The sequence below is a fragment of the Eumetopias jubatus genome, unplaced genomic scaffold (assembly GCF_037043125.1).
Source record: "Eumetopias jubatus isolate StellerSeaLion01/CBP00866 unplaced genomic scaffold, mEumJub1_p1.0 scaffold_7, whole genome shotgun sequence".
NCBI classification, from domain to species: domain Eukaryota; kingdom Metazoa; phylum Chordata; class Mammalia; order Carnivora; family Otariidae; genus Eumetopias; species Eumetopias jubatus.
In genome coordinates this window covers 32,295,599-32,314,797 of record NW_028274813.1, presented here as the reverse complement: position 1 = coordinate 32,314,797, position 19,199 = coordinate 32,295,599, and the positions used below count along the sequence as shown (strand labels likewise).

General features: G+C 47.4%; 1 long non-coding RNA gene across 1 annotated transcript; it reads left to right on the top strand.

Annotated features, from left to right (window-relative positions):
- The first annotated feature begins 1,524 nt into the window (after positions 1–1,524).
- LOC114207251 (uncharacterized) lies at positions 1,525–17,521 on the top strand. The gene is made up of 3 exons (XR_003608819.2): positions 1,525–1,897; positions 14,874–15,074; positions 15,434–17,521. It is a non-coding gene; the product is annotated as an uncharacterized LOC114207251 (long non-coding RNA).
- The last annotated feature ends 1,678 nt before the right edge of the window (positions 17,522–19,199 follow it).

The following is a 19,199-nucleotide window of genomic DNA, read 5'->3' as shown; positions in this document are numbered from 1 at the left end:
CCAGAGCTAGCTGCCCAGGGCTGAAGTCAGAGTACCTGACCCACCGCTGCAAGTGACTTCCCTTCTCTAGGCCTCATCTGGAAAATGGGAGTAATCCAAGTACCTCTTCTTTGGGTTGCTATAGGGATTACATGAGTCAATACATGTATAAATATATACATGCACATACTTAAATATACACTTACTATAAACAAATAGAACATAAAACCCAATCAACTTGAGTTGTTCTCATTCCTTGGGGGTTGAGATACCGTTGATGTCCACTGCTATCAGGAAAATACGTGAGCACAGCTTCTCCCCCTACTCAGGCAGGGGCTAAGGCCTTCAACTCCCCATTGCAAGACTGCTGCACCCAGGAGCCATGTACTGGTGAACAACCAGCAACAGGAACAGGCGACGCCTGTCTCAGTGTCCCTGTGGGCCCCTCAGGCACCCAGGGAATCCTGCCTGCTGAGGCCAGGGCTGGGTATTCATACCTAGATGCCCCAGAGTCCTCAGACAGTAATGTGCCAGTGACATTGCAAGACTGGAGCTATGGGACCCTTTGCCCTGCAGAGAAGAAGCCCACTTGCAAAAGGACCCTGGGAAGCAGAGCCCTGCTTGCCCATGAGGGTGGGTCCCCTGAGAAAGGGGTCAAGAGAGTACCCAGAGCACCACTGATTTTACTCCAGGGAAGAGCAAGAAAATTCTCTGAACAGGAGAGGTACTGAGGTGCAGAGGGAGAGCAGGGGAAGGGCAGGGAGGCAGAAGGGGGTTTAAGCCCTAGAGCCCTTTCCCTGTGTGAGCCACGTAACTTCCCTAACCTCAGGCTCCTCATCCCACCTTGGAGGAGAGTGCCACCCCTCCGCCGGGGACACCTGCTGCTGTTCCCCTGGCAAAGGGGAGAGCAGGGGAGGCCCCTGGGGCATCCAGCCTTTTCTGTCCAGGTCCCAGGCCACTGTTCTGGCTGTGGGCTTGGCCCAGGGTAGGAGCCCCAGTCAATACAAAGGGCCCTCTAGGGAACAAAGAACCAGGAGGAGGAAAACAACCTCTAGGGCTTGGAGAGGCTGCCTATGCCCCGCCCCCCAGCCCCTCACTCCCGGGCCACTGGAGCTGGGCCTGGCTCACAGCCCTGGAGGGAAGGAACCCGCTCCTTCTTGCCCCATCGCTCCTGGCTGGGCTTCCTGGTACCTTGGGCCCTCTCCTCGCAGCACCTCCCAGCGCCAGCAGAACTGAGGAGGGCAGCGGGGGGTCAGGAGGCTGCTGGGCTGGGTGCCTCTCCATGCAGGGCAGGGAGGGGTGGGTGGACAGCCCTTGGCCAAAGCCTCGGGGAGGAGGGCAGAGCATTCTTTTGAGTCCATTCAGCCACTTAGCTATTTCCTGCCCTGCTCCAGCACCCGGCATGCTCCACCTGCTCTTACTTAACCATTTCCTGTTTACTGCCTGCCTCCTGCAGCCTCTAAGCTCCAGCAGCACTCAGCAGCCCAGCAAGAGCTCCCCGGATGGATGCCTGGACAGAACAGGGCCAGACCATGCTCTCTGGGAGGGGCACCCGGTCCTTCCTTCCAGGCACCTGACCGACCCCAGCGCTAGGGAGCACGGGCCCTGGAGGAGGAAGAGGACCTTCCGGGGCCCAGGCTGACTCATGGCAGCATGAGTCACCCCTCCCAGGAATCAGTCGCATCCTCTGGTAGCCTCCTCTTTCCTAGCGGCCCAAAACCTCTCTCCTGGTCTCCCCTACTCATACCCATACAGTTCTGGAAGACACGAGAGCCCCTGTGGTCTTTTTCACTTAGAAAGTTCCTCTATGATGCTGAATTCTTACAAGAGAAATCTTTGGGGGTGTTCCAGTTACCGATTTGGGGGCCAAGGACTTGGTCCCAATCTCAGCACTACCCCTTTTACCTACAAGACTTGGGTAAGTTACATAACTACCCCGGACCTCAGCTGGGGTTTTTTTTCCAAGGAGTAACAGTAGCTGTTTCATAGCTTGTTGTGACAATGATACCATGTGGTATGTGTGAAAGTTCCAGGTACAAAATAAGCAATCAATTGCATGGTGGTGAATAATGTTATCCTATAGGGGATGAAAGAAAATAAAATGTTCCTTCATGTATAGTGTTTTTGGAAAAATGGGAGGAAAGCCCTTGCTTCCTGGCCCTTCTGAAACTATGGGCTGATAGAAATGCACCCCCCTCCCCAGGCCTGAATTGTGGAGGTGGGGATGCGCGGAGGACCGTGAGGAGCACGGCGAGGGCAGGGAGACGCTGGTGGCTCCCTGTGGGGACCTGCAGGGGCGGGTTGGCCTGCATAGGCCGCACGTGCGCCCTAAGAACAAGTCATCCCCCAGACAAATGAAAACCTGCTCAAGCCTACCTCTCAAACATGAGGCCCCTATCCCAGCCAGCCCCAGCCTCTTTTCTCTAAAGGAGGGTTTTTCAACTTTGGCGCTGTGGACAACTGTGGGTCAAATAATACTTTGTCGTGGGGGCTGTCCTGTGCATTTGCGGGATGTTTAGCAGCATCCCCAGCCTCCACATCCTGAATGCCAGCAGCTCTCCCCTCCCCCTGCCAGTTGTGACAACCAAAAACACCTCCAGACATTGCCAAATGCCCCAGGCAGGTGAAGGTGAAGAGAGGAAATCACCCTGCCTCGTTGAGAACCACTGCTGTAAAGAAAGGCTATGGACAGTAGAAGGGGGCCCCTTGGTCTCCCCCAGGCCCATTCCCCATCTCCCTACATTCTCCTGGGCCTTTCTCTCCCCGCTCACCCCACCCCCCAGGCCTAGCTGGGCTAGCTGCCCCAACATTCACTGGGAGAAGCCATGCCAGTTCCCCAGCAAACAAGCCACCCAGAGTCGGCCTCCATGCGCAGGCAGCCCACTGCATCTCGGGAAGGCAGGCTGGCCAGCTGGTGGCAATTAGCAGAGGGCTGACTCAGCAGGAAAGGCCAGGGAGCGGTCAGTGGAGGAGTCTGGGGGATAAAGGAGGAACCCAGTGCCTCCGAGATGAGCCAGAAAAGGCGGGTGTGAGGCTGAAACAAGCCACAGGTAGTGTGCATGGGCACTGACCCGGGTACTTCCTGCTTGGTCAGCAGCCCACCTCTGGGGAGGCCACTGGAAGCCGAAAGGGAAGCCAAAGCCCTGGTTGTAGGCATTGTCTCCCAGAGACCTCCAGGTCCAGCCAGGCTAGACCCCAAACATTCAGTGGGTGCAGGCTGGGTCAGGGAGCAATTGTGGAGACGTGCACAGGGCCGGGAGCTGGGAACACAAAGCTTCCAGAGCAAGAGGTTTTGTAAGCACTCTCTCCAGCAAAGGGACAGAAGAGAGCCCTAAGAAGAAGGCGCCAAAGGGGAAAACAGGCAGGCTTCATGGGAGAGATGACTTTGGGGCAAGTTTTGTCCCCTAAGGAGTTCTCCAGACAGAGAAGTTGTTGGAAGAAGGACATTCAGAGAAAGGGTACACAGTCCATGCACAGGCCAGGGCTGCCGAAAGAACGGGGAAAGGCTGCCGGTCTGTGGGGCTGGGGTAGGACCCCTAATGCACATCGCGGTTTAGCTCTTGGGCAATAAGGTATGAGGGTAAAGTGAGCCTGTGAGTCTTTCCCATGGCAAAGTGGCTGGCACAGTGAGGATGAACGGGCAGTTTGCACATTGCCTCCCCCCACCCCATTCTCACCATTGAAGTTCAGGTCACCTTGATGCCAAGGTCAAGCCATCCAGGCGTGAGCAAGCTATAGCCATTGTTCCTGCAAGAGACGTGAGCCCAAGTACACCTTGGCCTTGGTCAGTCCCCCAGGGAAGACACTGAGACAGACACACACCCACTCTGCCCGTGGGAGGAAGAGGTAGCAGTCACTTGGCCTAAGACCTGCGGGCAGCAGGCAGGAAATGGTGTGTTTGAGTTAGGGTTTGAACACCTTGCATTCACAGAGTACTGATCTCATGCTGGGGGGGGGGGGTTATGTTCTCCCTCCTCACTGGGGTCACACCTGTCCTCCAGGCCATTCTGGAAAGTCACCCTTGCTGTAAGCCCAGCCCTCAATCACCCCAGGGTAGGGAGAAGATCAGATAGAGCCAGGTACCCAGGTCCCTGCCCCTGCTGGAGGAGCCTCCTCCCTCTTGCCCTGCCCCTGTGGATCTGTCCCGTCCCACCCAGTCCCAGGAAAGGGCTGGAACAGTTGCCATCTCCAACATGTCTGGGCCTCTCCTTTCTTGCCCAGGTAGCTCTTCTGGGAAAACCTAGAACAGCTGAGTGGGCTTTTCAGGATTGGCTTGGCGCCAGGGCCAAAGCAAGGGATGAGCTGGTCACGCAGCAGCAATCTCACGTGTTGCTGAAGTACTTTTCTTTAGAGGATCTCAAAACATTTTACAAGAAATAGGGGTTGTCTCAGCTGCAGGAGGACCCACAGAAGAAGGGTCAGCTTTGGCAATGGAATGGATCTTTAAGAGACGGGCTCCAAGGGAAGCAAAACAATAGAATGCAAGGCTGAAATTGCATCCCTAATAAATATTATCTGAGGTTAAAACAGGAGTTCATTTTCTGTGGAAACCTATATAAACCAAATAAGCAACAGTGGTGTGTGTGTGTGTGTGTGTGTGTGTGTGTGTGTGTGTGTGTGTGTGTGTGTGTGTGTGTTGCAGAGAGGTAGCTTCCCACCTCTCTACCCTTCTGGATCTTTCCCTCCTATCCTTAGGAACCAGCTCTTCCAGGAAGCCTTCCCATCACAAAGCTCCTTCCACTGAGTCTGTTGCCCAGAAGATCGCATTACTTCCTTGGATTTACATCCAGAACTCTCCTTTCTCCAAAGGCCCCATTATCTGTACTTTTCGCTCTGTCTTTATTAACACACTGCCTGGGTTGTGAGCTATTTCCCCCAAGAAATTGGGTTGCCAGATTGAGCAAGTAGAAATACAAGACTCCCAGTGAAATTTGAATTTTAAATAAACAACAAAATTCACTAGGATAAGTATACCCCCTATAATATTTGGAACATACTTATACTAAAAATTTATTTGTTGTTTATCTGAAATCCAAATTTAACTGGACATCCTATATTTTCTTGAGCAACCCAACAAAACAAACACAAGCTCTTGTCAGGTGCTTTGTATCTCCCTCGGGCTATGACACTCAGAGGAGTTCCTCAGGACCTGAGGAATCAATCCAGATTGATTCCTTTTTTATTGAATAGAGAATCCCTAGCTTTCATCTGCTGTTGGTCCCAAGACCCAGAGTCCATTTGGCCCAGTCTAAAAAACTGTAACTGTAACAAGCTCACGGCTAGCCACCTATGAGAATACCTCTTCCTTCACTTCCTCATTTTCTCTTTAAAATAATTTGTCCTCAAGACTACACTGGCAGCAGACAGATTTCGGGTAATAAAATGGAGTGTTTCTCTCTAACCAAAGGAGGCAGAAGCTCTGGAGCTGACCTACCTGGTATCAAAGTTCAGGTCAACTGCACAGTGGCTGTGAGGCCTCAAGCAACAAGTTAGCATCACTGGATCTCAATGTAGTGAAGATTAAGTGAGACTGTGCTTGCAAGTTGGCAAGTCACCAACTCTCATATGGAAAGCACCAATAGATGTGAGCTGATGTTGTCAGGGATTATCTAAGACTCTCTGTGGCCGTTGGCAACAGCACAGTCTCCTTTTGAGGGCTCTTTCAATAGCTGCTAAGCTGTCAGGGTGAAACCCAAAATGGTGGTCATGTGCAAATCTGCGTAAGCAACAAAGCTACAGCAGAGTCACAGAGGAAGGTCACCCAGGGGAGAAGGGATATTTCTGGGGGGATGTCCCCCCTTAGGTGAGGGGCATAAGACATATGGTGGCTCCCTCTAAGAATGCAATCTGTCCCCACTTATCCAATTGCATTGCAAACCATTACCTTCCTTTATGAAACTCCATAGAATGGGTCTTAACATTTCTAACAATGGTAAGGGCTGCTTTCTCCCTGTAATGAAACAGTCAACAGTCTCCAGCCCCCACTGGATGTGGAAAGAGGAAGAGCTACCATTGGCCTCCTCAGGACTCTCAGGGTGAGAAACAAGACCTCTTAGGAGACACCTCCCACACCCAGATCCTTACTCAGCCTGCTGACCCAACCTTAGCCTCCTAGACCTTCACCCGCTCCTAAACCTCAGCATAGCCCAGAGTCCCTTGGGCTTTTTGAGAGGACTCTAGGTCAATTCAACAAAAGTTGAATCCCTCAAAGGATCAATTTGCTGAATGACAACTCTGAATTCACTAAATTCACTAATTTCACAAAAACTTCTTGAATATTCTCAATGAATATTTTTTTCTTAACAGCAATTTTAAGGAATATTCCATTTTTCAAAAACTCAGAGACCTAGAATGATTTAATTTTCATATAAATATATCCTTCTTATGAAATATTTTCTTTTAAGTATGTTATTTAATGAAAATATTTTGCAAGAAATATATTCATGAGGAATATATTGAATCGAATAAGAACATATTCTTAACGCATAGTTACCGACATATTCAGGCAGAATGCAATCAGATGTTCATAGAGAATATATTCATTGAATGTATTTTGGAAGATTACTGTTTAAAACAAGTTTAAAATAAGTTTGCTAAGTTGAAAAATTTGGTCTGCTTCTCAGGAAAGAAAATCAATTTCTCCCTCTTGTCATTTCTTTTCAATTTGATTCTGAGAACTTCTAGAACAGTGGTTCTCAAACATCAATGGGTATTAGAATCATTTCACAGCCTGGCTGAACTTCTCATTCTTGGAGTACTGTTGCAGGGGATTCTGGTCCCAGGTGAGGCAGGGCCCAATCAACGTGTTGAAAATAATGTCAAGGTCGCCCCACGCCTCACTTTGAGAATCAATTTTAGGGTGATAGGGAAAATGGCTAATCATGAAGGGTTACTATGATATTTTAAAGTAGCATTATTTTTCTTCTTCTCGAGTGCGTTTAAATTACATTTAACACAAACACTAATTTTGTAAAATAATAAAATCCCCAGCATTCCACCAATGTAATACAATTATCTCTTTTGCAAACAGCCTTCAATATCAATGCGTACCTTACAGATTGCCAAAACATACCTGCTTGTTTATATTCTACCTTTTCCATTTACTGCCAAATAAGAAATATTTTCCAACATTCTGCAAAGGCATTCTTAATACCACTTCTAATGGTTGTATCTTGTACCATGTACAGATTTGCTACCATCTCCTCAACTGGCTTTCTAACATTTCATATCTCCTATGTGCTAAGTCGTTTCCCATTTTTAACAGCAGCAAGGATCGTGGAACATGCAGTTTTTTGCTTCTGTTGAAGAATTTCCTTAGAACTCATTCCCAGAACTGGAATCAGTGGTGTGGTGGGCCTCGACAATGAGAACAGAGTAGAACAAGGTCCAAAGACCATTCCTGGGATGACGTGAAACATGAATACTGTAATCCCCCACTAATTCACTCTCTTGGAGCCCTAAGAATAAAAGTCAGAGTTAGTTTTACGGGTCAATTTAAGATCAGGTCATTGAAGAAGTTGGACAAGTAGGGATTCCGAGCTTCTTACTGAATCATGGTCTTCTGTATCGGGAAGGCCTGGGACACTGTAAGTATTTAATGTCTTCCAGTATTTGATGCATAATAAAGATACAGCACTTAGCTCATTAACAGCCTGGCATAATTGAATTGCATCATTAACACTCCTTGCCACATCACCCAACATGTCTAGGGAATATCCAGAGGCGTCCCACTGAGTCCCAGGACCTTGGGAAAGGTGGAACCACCTCCCCCAGTTCCCATGCTGCCCTCTCTCCAGCTGCTCTGCCAGTAGAAGTAGGAAGGGAGATCTGGATGTAATGAAGACCATTAGCCAGTCTCACTTCCTCTTTAGAGCTGATGTTGTAACAGTGTGCTGAGGAACCAAGGAAAACTCTGGTTGCTCTCCAGATGTGTAACATAAGGAGGTTATTCTGATTTCACTTCCATGGAAACATGAGTTGCTCAACAAATAGTTGTTGATTGAGTAAAAGAATTGATGGCTTTTGCCTAGCCTGATAAACCCTTGGGCTCCCTGTTCCCCGGGCTGCCTTTCCTTGATGTGCTCTGTAGGGGGCGCTCTCACTGCAGCCTTCCCTGCGGTGAACACCTGGGATGCAGGCGGCTGTGTCTTCCTCCCTGGCATTGCTGACCTTGGCTTTATGTATCTCCTGGATCTGACCTCTTGGAAGCTGTCAACAATGCTCACCCTCAGCAGGTTTTCTGAGCCTGACAAAAGGCAGACGGATGGGCGCACCAAAGCATAAACTGTGTGCACTACATTTACTAGCTGGTTGACCACTCCAGCAGCTCCTGAGTCCCACTTTCCTGAGGCATCACGGGAGCATCCTCTGCCTGGATGCTGGAGCCCGGGATCTCCCTCCTTGGCTTCTTCTCTGCCTCTCTCCAGGCTGCTGGAGTTTTCCTCTCTGACTGCCCAAGTCGCATCTCCCTGCAGGTCTTCACCTCCTCCTCTGAGACCCAGCTACCCACCCTGGAAAGCCAGCTTGTACACTCAGAACCAAGGTCGTTCTTCCTTTCCCTCTCCTCTTCCTCCTCCCAGGCCTAGGATATCCTGGAGCCTCATGCAGGACACCCACAGCCCCCACTCTTGTTTTACCACAATCAGGAATCAGTTAAAGGCAGAGCTTTGGTCCCACCAACAGTGGGGGAGCCACCTGCCTTCCCCTTTCTGCTTCCCTCTCCTGGGATTCTGAATCCATGGTACACAGTGAAGAGGAGTGCTTCCTGCCCCGGCCCAGCTGTCAGATGAGCTGGAGAGGGCAGCCTCCATCCAGTTGGCCCAGGTTGAGGTGCAGACAGTCATACACCTCCTAGTTCCCACGCTCAGGCAGCAGGCCTCAAGCAGAACTGGTTTCATAATCTCACCTCTGCCAGTGCTTTTTGCTAATGATCTACCATTTGGTTCCCACATCACAATCATAGTATTTATCTATGCAAAACAGCACCTCATTAGAAAAAAGAAAGAAACACACCACCATTGGCCCAACCCCTCATTAGAGTATAATGCACAGGCTCTGGGCACACCCAGGGTGGAACCAGCACCAGACTGGCTGCGTTTGGGGCTTCGAGGCCTCCTTGGTGCTCCTCATACCGGCTCTGTCTCCACCCTCACCTCGTTCCCCGAGTTTGTTGTGCAGCTCCTCAGATTTGTGCAGTAGGAGATGACAGAGGAACCTTTTGGGACCAAGAGATGGGTCCACTGGGGGCTCCTCTCTTCCAAGGGGCCTTCTCCCCTGCAATGTTAGCTCTACTTAAACCCCTTCTTATTGTCGTCAGCCCAGTTTGTACAGTGATTTTGCTGACTACTGACCTATGTTTACCTTTGTTTCTCATTAGAATGAAAGCTCCAGGAGAACAGGAACATGTCTATTTTTTAGGGCCTAACCCAGTGCTTGGCACATATAGGTCCCCATTAACTATTTGCGGAATGCCTGATGTAATTTTTGACTTCATAATAATGAATTCCATGATTGTTTCTCTGCCAAAGTGCTTTCCTCTAGTCTCACTGGAAGTACACCCCTTTCTGGTTCCTTAAACAATCCTTTCAGTCCTTAATGCCCCAGGTATTAGAAATAATAGTTTAAATTCCTCCATTTTCAACAATAATCTAATGCTCTGGAGATTGTCTTGAGTGATCTGAGTTTAGTGTGCAATATTTAAGATATACAGTAAGGAAATCAAGAAAAATATCCATGCACTCACCAACCAAAAAACAAAAAACAAAAAAAAACCCAAACCCGAAAGCCTTACTATTACAACTGAAGCCCCCGAACAATCTTTACGCCACTCACCCCTCCCCCTTCTTCCCCACCTGAGGAATCTATATCCCAAATTTGGTGACCATCGGAATTTTTTACAGTCAACAAAAATTATGTTTACCATCAGATAAATGACTAACACTATTTTCCTTCTGAGGCCATTTTTCCTGCCATTTGGGTTTAGGTGTGAATGTGGACAGGACAGAACACAGTATGACCTGCAAGCTGGGGTCAGACTTGTGTTCTCAGCCTCACTCCACTCATGTGCCACACCTCCTCTGAGCCCCAGTGTCCCTGTCTGCAAGATGGCGGTTATAATACCACTTCTCAGAGCGTGCGGCTGGACGAGATAGATGTAGAATGCTTGCAGCATCAGGAAGAGAGGCGCTAGATAACCCCACGGGGGCAGGTAGTACACGCAGCGGGTACCCAAAGCAGATTTCTCATGACCAAGAAGAACGTGCTGAGCGCTCTAACACAGCTCCATGGGAAGGCCTCCCATCAGTGCTTGTAGAATCTTAGAGCTGTGTCACTAGACAGCATCACCTTTGGGCCACAGGGGACTCATCTTATAATAGAATCAGTGATCTCTCACCTCACTGCGCCTGGACCTTTCCTCTCTCCCTTCCTGCCTTCCTGTGAACCAGGGCCGTGGGGCCTCCGCAGCAAGCCCCTGTGGGATGGCAGGGATCAGGCCAGCTGTACTGGGGGGAAATGGGGAGGCAGGGAGAGAGGTCCATCTGCAACAGTCCTCGGCAGTAACGTCCCAGCGGCAGCAGTGTCTGTGAGGTCCACGTGAATGTACCAAGAAACCAGGCCGTGGGGATCTACAAAGTTTAAGCCTCCCTGCTCCCAGGACCCTGAGAGAGAGAGAGAGAAGATCAAAAAAACCCCAAAAAACACTAAGGTGACATCAAAATCCAAGCATAAAAAGTAGATCGTTCCCGCCCACAGCCATCTACCCACATTTGTACCAGAAGGCTTCAAGTGTGGGGACCCTGTAGGGTGAAGCAGAGTGTAATTTGTCTGGCTGGCCCACAAGACTCCAGAAGGCAAACGATGGGAGAGGCAGGATAGTGAGCGGACAGAGGCCGCAGACAGCTTTGTCCAAGATGGCGGCCGCTGACTGAAGCACAGGAGGCCCCCGAGGTGTGTGACCGTGTGGTGGAAGAAAGTGGCAAGCTTGGTAGGTAAAACAGTTTACTAACACAGATGTTATCTCTGGTGGAGAAGAAGTTACTGTCATCGGAAAATATTCCCACATGTGCTAAGTGCACTCGGCACTCAAGCGAGAAAGGTGATTCAGAAGAGCTGGTGCTGCAGACAAGAGCAAGTATGGCAGCAGCTTCTGGCTCCCTTCCTTGGACGCTCCAGGATTCGCTGCGAGTTCCAGGCATCCATCCTGTGGCTAGTACCCAAGACAGCTCTCAAGGCAGACAGGGCTCCAAGAGAAATCCCAAAGAGGTGCTCTGCTGGGAGAAACTCCAACGTGGATGTCAGGAGCGGCAGATGAGAACAGGGCTGGTTGGGATTGTAAAGCCAGGCCACTGCTGGGAGCCCTCCCAGTGGCAGAGCGGGGAGGGCCGCTGGTGGTGGCTGGGAGCTGAGCTCCAGACCTAGCTCAGCCACTTCCCATCTGTGGGACCGTGGGCAAGTCATTTCTTCTCTCTGGACCTCAGTTTCCTCATATGTACCACAAAGGGATTGGGCTAGGTTGCCTCTAGGGTCCCACTGCATTAACATCCTAAGGACAGTATCAAGGGACAAGGAAGAGCCGGACACTGGGATATCCCTAAATGGAACACTCAGAGCCACCTGAACAGAATACAGTGCAGAATTAGAACCCTCATTGTACCAACAAGCGGGAAGACTGTCCTACCACCATCAGCCCCGCCTGCCACAGCCGCACACAGCATCCTGACCTCATGGCCCTGATGGTCAGAGTGTGAGCCAATGGGCTACAAGTTGGGCAACCCAATTCTGGATCCAGTGCCTCTGCCGGCTGTGTGACTTCAGGCAAGGCACTTATCTTTTCGCCATGCATGTTTCATCTCTAATAATCTCCGCCCCTCCTGCCACCTGAGGAAGCTGTGAGAATTCACTGAGTAATGCCCGGAAAACACTTAGCTTGCAAGGGGAGAAGAGTCCCACATAAGTAGGAGATGGTGCTGATTGTTGTGACAGCTGCTGAGCTCCCTGACCTTGTCCTCAGCCCTTTGTGTGCTGCTGACGGAAACTAACCTGTTGTGAGTCACCGTGGTCTTGTTCTCAAGGTTGGTTCACAGAATTCCCCTTGAGCATCACGTTCATGTCTAGCCCCATGGCCAAGTGACAAGACATCGGAGAACAAGCCTGAGAAAACATGATGCCACAATTTCCCTGACACACCTGATTCCACTTTGCCTTTTACCCACTGGACTAAATGCTTCATAAGGGCAGGGATATCTGGGCCACCATGTTGCCAAAGTGCAGGGAGCATCATTTGCTAGCTTTTAGTTGGCACTCGATAAAACTTTGTTGAGCAGGGGTGCTGGCTGGCTCAGTTGGTAGAGCGTGTCTCTTGATTTCAGGGTTATGAGCTGGAGCCTCATGTTGGGTGTGGAGCCTACTTAAAAAAAATTTTTTTAAACACTAAAATTTTTTTTAACACTAAAATTTTTTTTAAACACTTTTTTTTAAAAGATTTTATTTATTTATTTGTCAGAGAGAGAGCAAGTGAGCACAAGCAGTGGGACCGGCAGGCAGAGGGAGAAGCAGGCTTCCTGCTGAGCAGGGAGCCCGATGTGGGACTCCACCCCAAGACCCTGGGATCATGACCTGAGCTGAAGGCAGACGCTTAACCGACTGATCCACGCAGGCGTCCCCCAAAAAATTTTTAATAAATAGATAAATAAGCTTTTGTTGAATGAATGAATGGATGGATGGATGGTACAAACTTCCTTTTAGTGAAAGGATGTATATTAATATTTTTAAATAGCCACCCTGTGCCAGGAGCATTTTATATTTTTATTTCACTTATTCCTCTCGGCAACCCTATGGAATCAAAATGATTCTCCCATTTCATGGTTGGGCTAACTGAGGCTCACGTATTATGTAGTTTGCCAAGGTCTCACACCATGTTAAGTGGTAGATGTAGAATATGAAGCCCCAGGACTATCTAGCTGGGTTCCAGCCACAGTTCCTTGAATATGGGTATGGGAAGTAGGCAATCTCCTTGAGCCAAGATAAACTGAGACACCTTCTTCAACAGGTATTTCAACTGGACCAACCAAGCAAACAAGTACAAATGGCCCAGACAGGCTTGGGCTGCCTTAAATCCTATAGGACTTGGCTTGGTCTGTCATGGACCAGTAGGGTAATAGCGTGGGAACAATGTTGCCTGTGATCATTAACAAGGCTCTAAGGCAGGCCCCAAGGTTGCCTGCTGCTCGTTGAAAAAAAGCCCAAGTTTTAGGAGGTTGTCAAAACTTTCGGGGGAGCCAATGGAACTTGAGCTATCCCTCCTCCCCTTTTTTCTGCCTATTTTTACCCCTACCTTCCCATCACATCCCTACACCCCAAATTGCTGCTACAAGGTATCCCCCCAAATACACAGGCACACAGTGTCTATTCTCCTTTACCAATAAAACTCCTTGGCTCCTAGAAGACCGGTGACACTGAGGAGTGAGAACATGGCCACTATGAATTCTATCAAGAGCACCGGGTGTTGCTTTGTCTCAACATCACTAAAACTCAAGAGTACAGGAAGTAACCTTTATTCTCTACTCCCCACTGGGACATTTTCCTAGGGTGTATGGTACTGGCATACCTCCCCAGCCCTGTGGATTGACCAGACTCAGCCCCTCCATTCCTGAACTTTGTTAACCTTCATTGGTCCTTTGATATAGGAACAATAATCTCTGGTCTGATAGCAGAAGGAACTTGGGCTTTTTTAAAAAAAACCTACAATGGGCTGTTTGAGTGAGCAGTCTTTAAAAAAAGCTCATGAGAAGTACATATTTACTCAGGCCTGTGGCACTTGTAAAGGAATTATTGGCAGTTGAGAGGCACTTCCAGCTGAATGTCTCTCCCCACATATCTCCCCAAATATGGTGACTCCCCCTCACCTGGGGCCCCATAATTGCCAGGTGCCCTGTCAGTCGGCCAATTGCTCAAGGCTTCCCTAACTGTAGGGTGCTGGGACTGGGTGAGTTCATTGAATTCTTCTTGTTCTTCCCAGAGATCCACCTTAGTCATCTCTTCCAACTCCCAAAAGATGGGGTTTTGTTTTGTTTTTTAAAGTAGTCAGCATTGAGCCCAACACGGGGCTTGAACTCACAACCCTGAGATCAAGACATGTGCTGAGATCAAGACTCAAATGCTAAACCAACTGAGCCTCCCAGGCTCAGTGAGAATCCCAGGGCTCCAGGTGGACACTTCTTCGGCGGTGTCTTTAATAGGAAAACTTCCCCAGAGTTTTGCTCACGAAAACAAGACCTCCAGGACAACTTAACCAATCAGGGGCCAGAGGACCAAGACTTGTTTTTAACCTCGTGAAGCTACATCTCAGCTCTGTCGATTCCTACTGTATTTGTTTGCTAGGGCTGCCATAAAATCTCATAGAATTAAATATATTTACATATTTACTCAGGCCTGTGGCACTTGTAAAGAAATTATTGGCAGTGGACAATGATCTGAGTGGCTTAAAAAATGGAAATTTATTTTCTCACAGTTCTGGGGACCAGAAGTCCAAGATCAAGGTCTTGGTAGGTTTCATCTCTTCTGAGCGCTGTCTCTTTGGCTTGCAAATGGCTGTCTTGTCAGTATGTCCTCACAAGCCCTTTTCTCTGCACATGTCTCCCACCCCCACCCCCTGGGTCTGTGTGTCCAATTTCCTTTTCTTATAAACACACCAGTCAGATTGGATTAGGGCCCTCCCTAATGGCCTCATTTTAACTTAATTACCTCTTTAAAGGCCCTGTCTCCAAACATAGTCACTTTCTGAGGTACGGAGAGATTAGGACTTCAACATACAAATTTTGGCTATAACTCAGCTCCATAATACCTGCCTTAGCTGAATCATGTTCCCATTCTGTGCCTTCATTTTCCTCACCTAGAACCCATTTCCAGGCCAGTGGGCTTTCTGAGGAAGACAGTGTGGTTGTCTGCCTTCAAGAAGATGTGTGTCATGAATGTCAGAGTGGAAAGGAGTAAAGAGGCCCCTGTGAGCTGCTGTCCTTGAAAGGCCAGCAGCATCTGCAGAAGAACGCCACCCAGCCAGGGACCACTCTCTTTGGAATTTCTCCTTACTTTGAAAGGTATTGTTTGTAGATTTTGATTTAGACACTTCCAGGTGAACTCAGGCCTCTGTCAGTTAAATAAAGGAGACAATTTTCTGTCTCCATAAAATATCTGATGCTATTTAAAAAAAAAAAAAAATTCCAAGGCCTCAGGGATAAAGAATTGAGCTAATCATGCTATTCTACTCAAGGCATCACCATGCCCACTGCATTGCCCTCACCCCAAAGGTCACTACACAAATGTGTTTCTAGATGGTCTTTGTTATGTGTATATCCTTACAAAATATATGGTATTATTTTGTGGGGAGTTGTGTTTTTAATTTATGAACAGTATGCGCTAAAGAGCATTTGGTTGCCTGCTTTTTTTTTTTCCCCAGCTCTAGGAAAACTGTCGTATTATGGAATGTGCCTGTAGTTCCCTGCTTCTAAGAGCTGGGAATATTCCATAGTATTTGCCTGCCACAGTTAACTTACCCATTCCCTTGGAGATGGATCATTAACCTGCCACAAACAAGGCTGAAGTGAATATTCTGATGCCCCGTGCCAAGAAATGCTCTGAGTGAGAATCCCAGTAGGGGGTTCTCAGCTCCAGGTGGACGTATCCTCACTACACTGAGCCCTTCCAGATTGCTCTCTGAGATGACTGGACCAAACAGAGCTATTTAATTAGGGGCTTAGTACAGTGCTACTAATTTTATCGACTATTAACAAAAGAATCCTACACTTGTACCTCAGGGTTTAACTCAGCTCTGCCACAGGCTGGCTGTGGGATCTAGTACAAGCCACGTCACATGCCTAGGTCTCAGGGTCCTCTTCTGCCACATGACTATTCCAGACAAAATCAGCTCCCAGGCCAACGCTAGCCCTTGGAGGAAGGCACCTGAGGGGCAGAAGAGGGGGAAAAGAAACAGCCGTGGACCCCAACTCCTGGCTTTGGAAACCTTAGCAAGTTCCTGAAGAAGAGAGTTTCCTCATCTTTCATGTGGAAATGCCTGTGTAATAGGACTCCTGTAACAACTAAATGAAATGCTCTACACAAAGTACTTGGCACTTTGGGAAGATGTTCAAGCAAATGAGATTTCTTCTCTCTTTCCTTAACTCACATTTCTTTCCCTGTTGTTTTCAGCTGAAGAATCCATCTTTACTCTTCTCTCTCTCTTTCAAATGTAAATACACACAAAGGGCACTAATCTTTTTTTTTAATTTTATTGAAATGTAATACACATACCATAAAATTCACCCTTTTTTAAAAAGATTTATTTATTCATTTGAGAGAGAGTGCACGAGTGGGGGGAGGGGCAGAACGAGAAGGAGAGAGAGAGAGAAAATCTCCAGCAGGATCCCCACTGAGCACAGAGACTGATGCAGTCTCGATCTCACAACCCCTAGATCACTACCCACTAGAGGTGAAACCAAGAGTCAGACGCTCAACCGACTAAGCCACCCTTCTAAAGTGTACGGCTCAACGGTTTCTACCATATTCACAGAATTGTGCGAACCATCACCACTGTTTAAGAACATTTTCATCCCCCCAGAAAGAAACCCTGTACGCATTAGTAGTCCCTCCTCCTTGCATCCGCTCCCAGCCGCTGGCAACCATTAATCTACTTCCGGTCTACCATCCCAGACATCTCATGTGAATGGAATCATTCAACATATGGCCTTTCGTAACCAGCCTCTTTCACTTCGCATGTTTCCAGGATTCATCCATGTTGGAGCAGGTATCAATACTTCATTCCTCTTTACTGCTAAAGAACATTTCACTGGGTAGATACAGCACATTTTGTTTATCTATTCATCAGTTGATGGACACCTGAGTGCTTACCACTTTCGAGTGAGTGTGAGTAAAGCTGCAATGAACATTCACATCCAGATATTTGTGCGGACGGATGTTTTCAATTCTCTCGAATATATTCCTAGGAGTGGAATTGCTGGCCACGGGGTAGTTCTGTGTTGAACTTTATGAGGAGCTGCCAAACTGTTTTCTAAAAAACCACTTCACAATCCCACCAGCCATCTACAAGGGCTCCAATTCCTGCTCATCCTCACTAACAAAACCCTTCTTATTGTCTTTTTTGTTTTCCTAATGGTTGTGTATGAAGTGGTATCTCACTGTGATTTGAACTGCACTAATCTTAAATTATCAGCTTGATGGATTTTTGCAAATGCATACACCTATGATGAAATCACCACCCAGACTGAGATACAGAACATCTCCTTCATCCCAACTTCCCTTTCCTACCCCCTACCACAGTCATCATAGTTTTGCATCATCATAGATGCCTTTTCTTGTTCTTGAACTTTATTTAAATGAAATACTCTTTGGGGTCTGGTTTCTTTCATTCAAAAAATGTTGTGGTGTCAGTCATTTCAGTTTTTTTTTTTTTTTTTTATTTCCGTGTTGGATTCCATTGCAACCTATTTATCCATTCTCCTATTGGTGGACATTTGTGGTGGGTCCCCATTTGGGGGTGCTATGAATAAAACTGCAAAAGCAGTCTTGTACACATTTCTTTTGGAAAACATATGAACTCCTTTCTCTTAGGTATATCCCTAGGAATGGGATTGCTGGATCATGGGCATTCTAGCTTTTCCAGATGTTGCCAAGCTGTTTCCCAAAGGGGTTGTACCAATTTACACGCCCACCAGCAGTGCGTGAGTTTGCAAGTTGCTCTACATCCTCCCCAGCACTTGAATATCTCATTCTTTTTAAGTTTTAGCCATTCTGATAGATGTGTAATGGTATCTCAGTGTCTCTTTGATTCATATTCCTCCGGTGACTAATTGAACACCTTTGAACATCTTTGTTCATGGCCTTTAGTTTGAAATTTAGCTAAAGGGATCTGATAGCTAATGCTTACCTCTCCTTGCTGATTGCTGGAAGAGCTGAGCATTGGGTCCCCCAGGGGATTACATCAAGGGTGAGGTCTTCATATCTCAGATCATTGACACACTCTACTAATGGAAGTGAACACTGATATAAAGTCAGTTAGTATGCATTTATTCATTTTCAAATTATCAGCTTTTACTTTCAACTCCTAGAACTCTCCTTGCAATGTACCTTTAACCCAAACGAGAGAGAAAGGGTGTTCTCAAAGTAACTGTAAGAAAGAAAAAAAAAATCACCCAGTCAATCTTTGCTTCAAGGCAAAGATTTTGTTTAAACAAAAGAACATTCCACTTAAAAGTTAAAGTCAAAGTTATAATCTAGTACATAATGGGTGTTTAGGTTAGTGTTTCTCTTTGTTTGTTTTGTTTTTTTTTTAAGAGAAGGTTTTTATTTTTTATGATAGCTCAGTGGAGGGAGCATTTGAAAGACAGTCAGCTTTCAAGGAAAGTTCACTCTGTCCTCAAGCTAGGTAAGAGCTTCCGAGGATTCCTGAAGATATCCATATTATACAGCGTCCATGAGAAGGCTATGGAATTGACAGGGGGTTGGAAGAATGCTAGAGGAACTGCTGAGGTAGTAGGTTTAAGGAGCAGTCAGGCTCCAGACCACTTCAGCTGTGTCCACCATCCAAGACTGAGGTAAGATATCCTTTGGGTGGAGGAATTTCTGGGTAGGAGGCAAGCTAGGGAGTTCCCAACTTCTCTACTCCAGGCCCCATGTAACCAGCACCTTCCCGCCCAGCAGTAAACTCCCATCTCTGTCCAACAAAGAGCACTGATGTGTTTATGTCCTGTCAAGCCATGGAGCAAAGGGGTAAGCCCCATGTTAGAACAAAGAGAGCAGAAATCATCCTACAACCTTTATCAAATACTAAAAAAAATTTGAATGTGGAAAATTTTTTCTTAATAGGGAAATGGAAAATTACAGATATAGAATCATATAATCTTAGAGCTGGAAGGAACGTTGGAGGTCATCAGTTTCTGAACCTCACGTACTTCTGGAATTTACATTACAACATCCCTGCTGTCCTCTGCATGCAGGGTCTTGAGACTGGACCCTTTCTCTGCACCTTCAAGAAAGCTTTCCATTCATTGCTGGATGACTGTTAGACAATTGCTCTTATATCGAACCAAAATACTCCTTCTGGAAACTTCCACCCTTCCACCCTTAAATAAGTCTATTTCCTCCTCTCCATGGCAGCCCTTTGAGTATTTTAAAGCTATAAGTCTGATCCCCTTTGAGAGTACCCACCC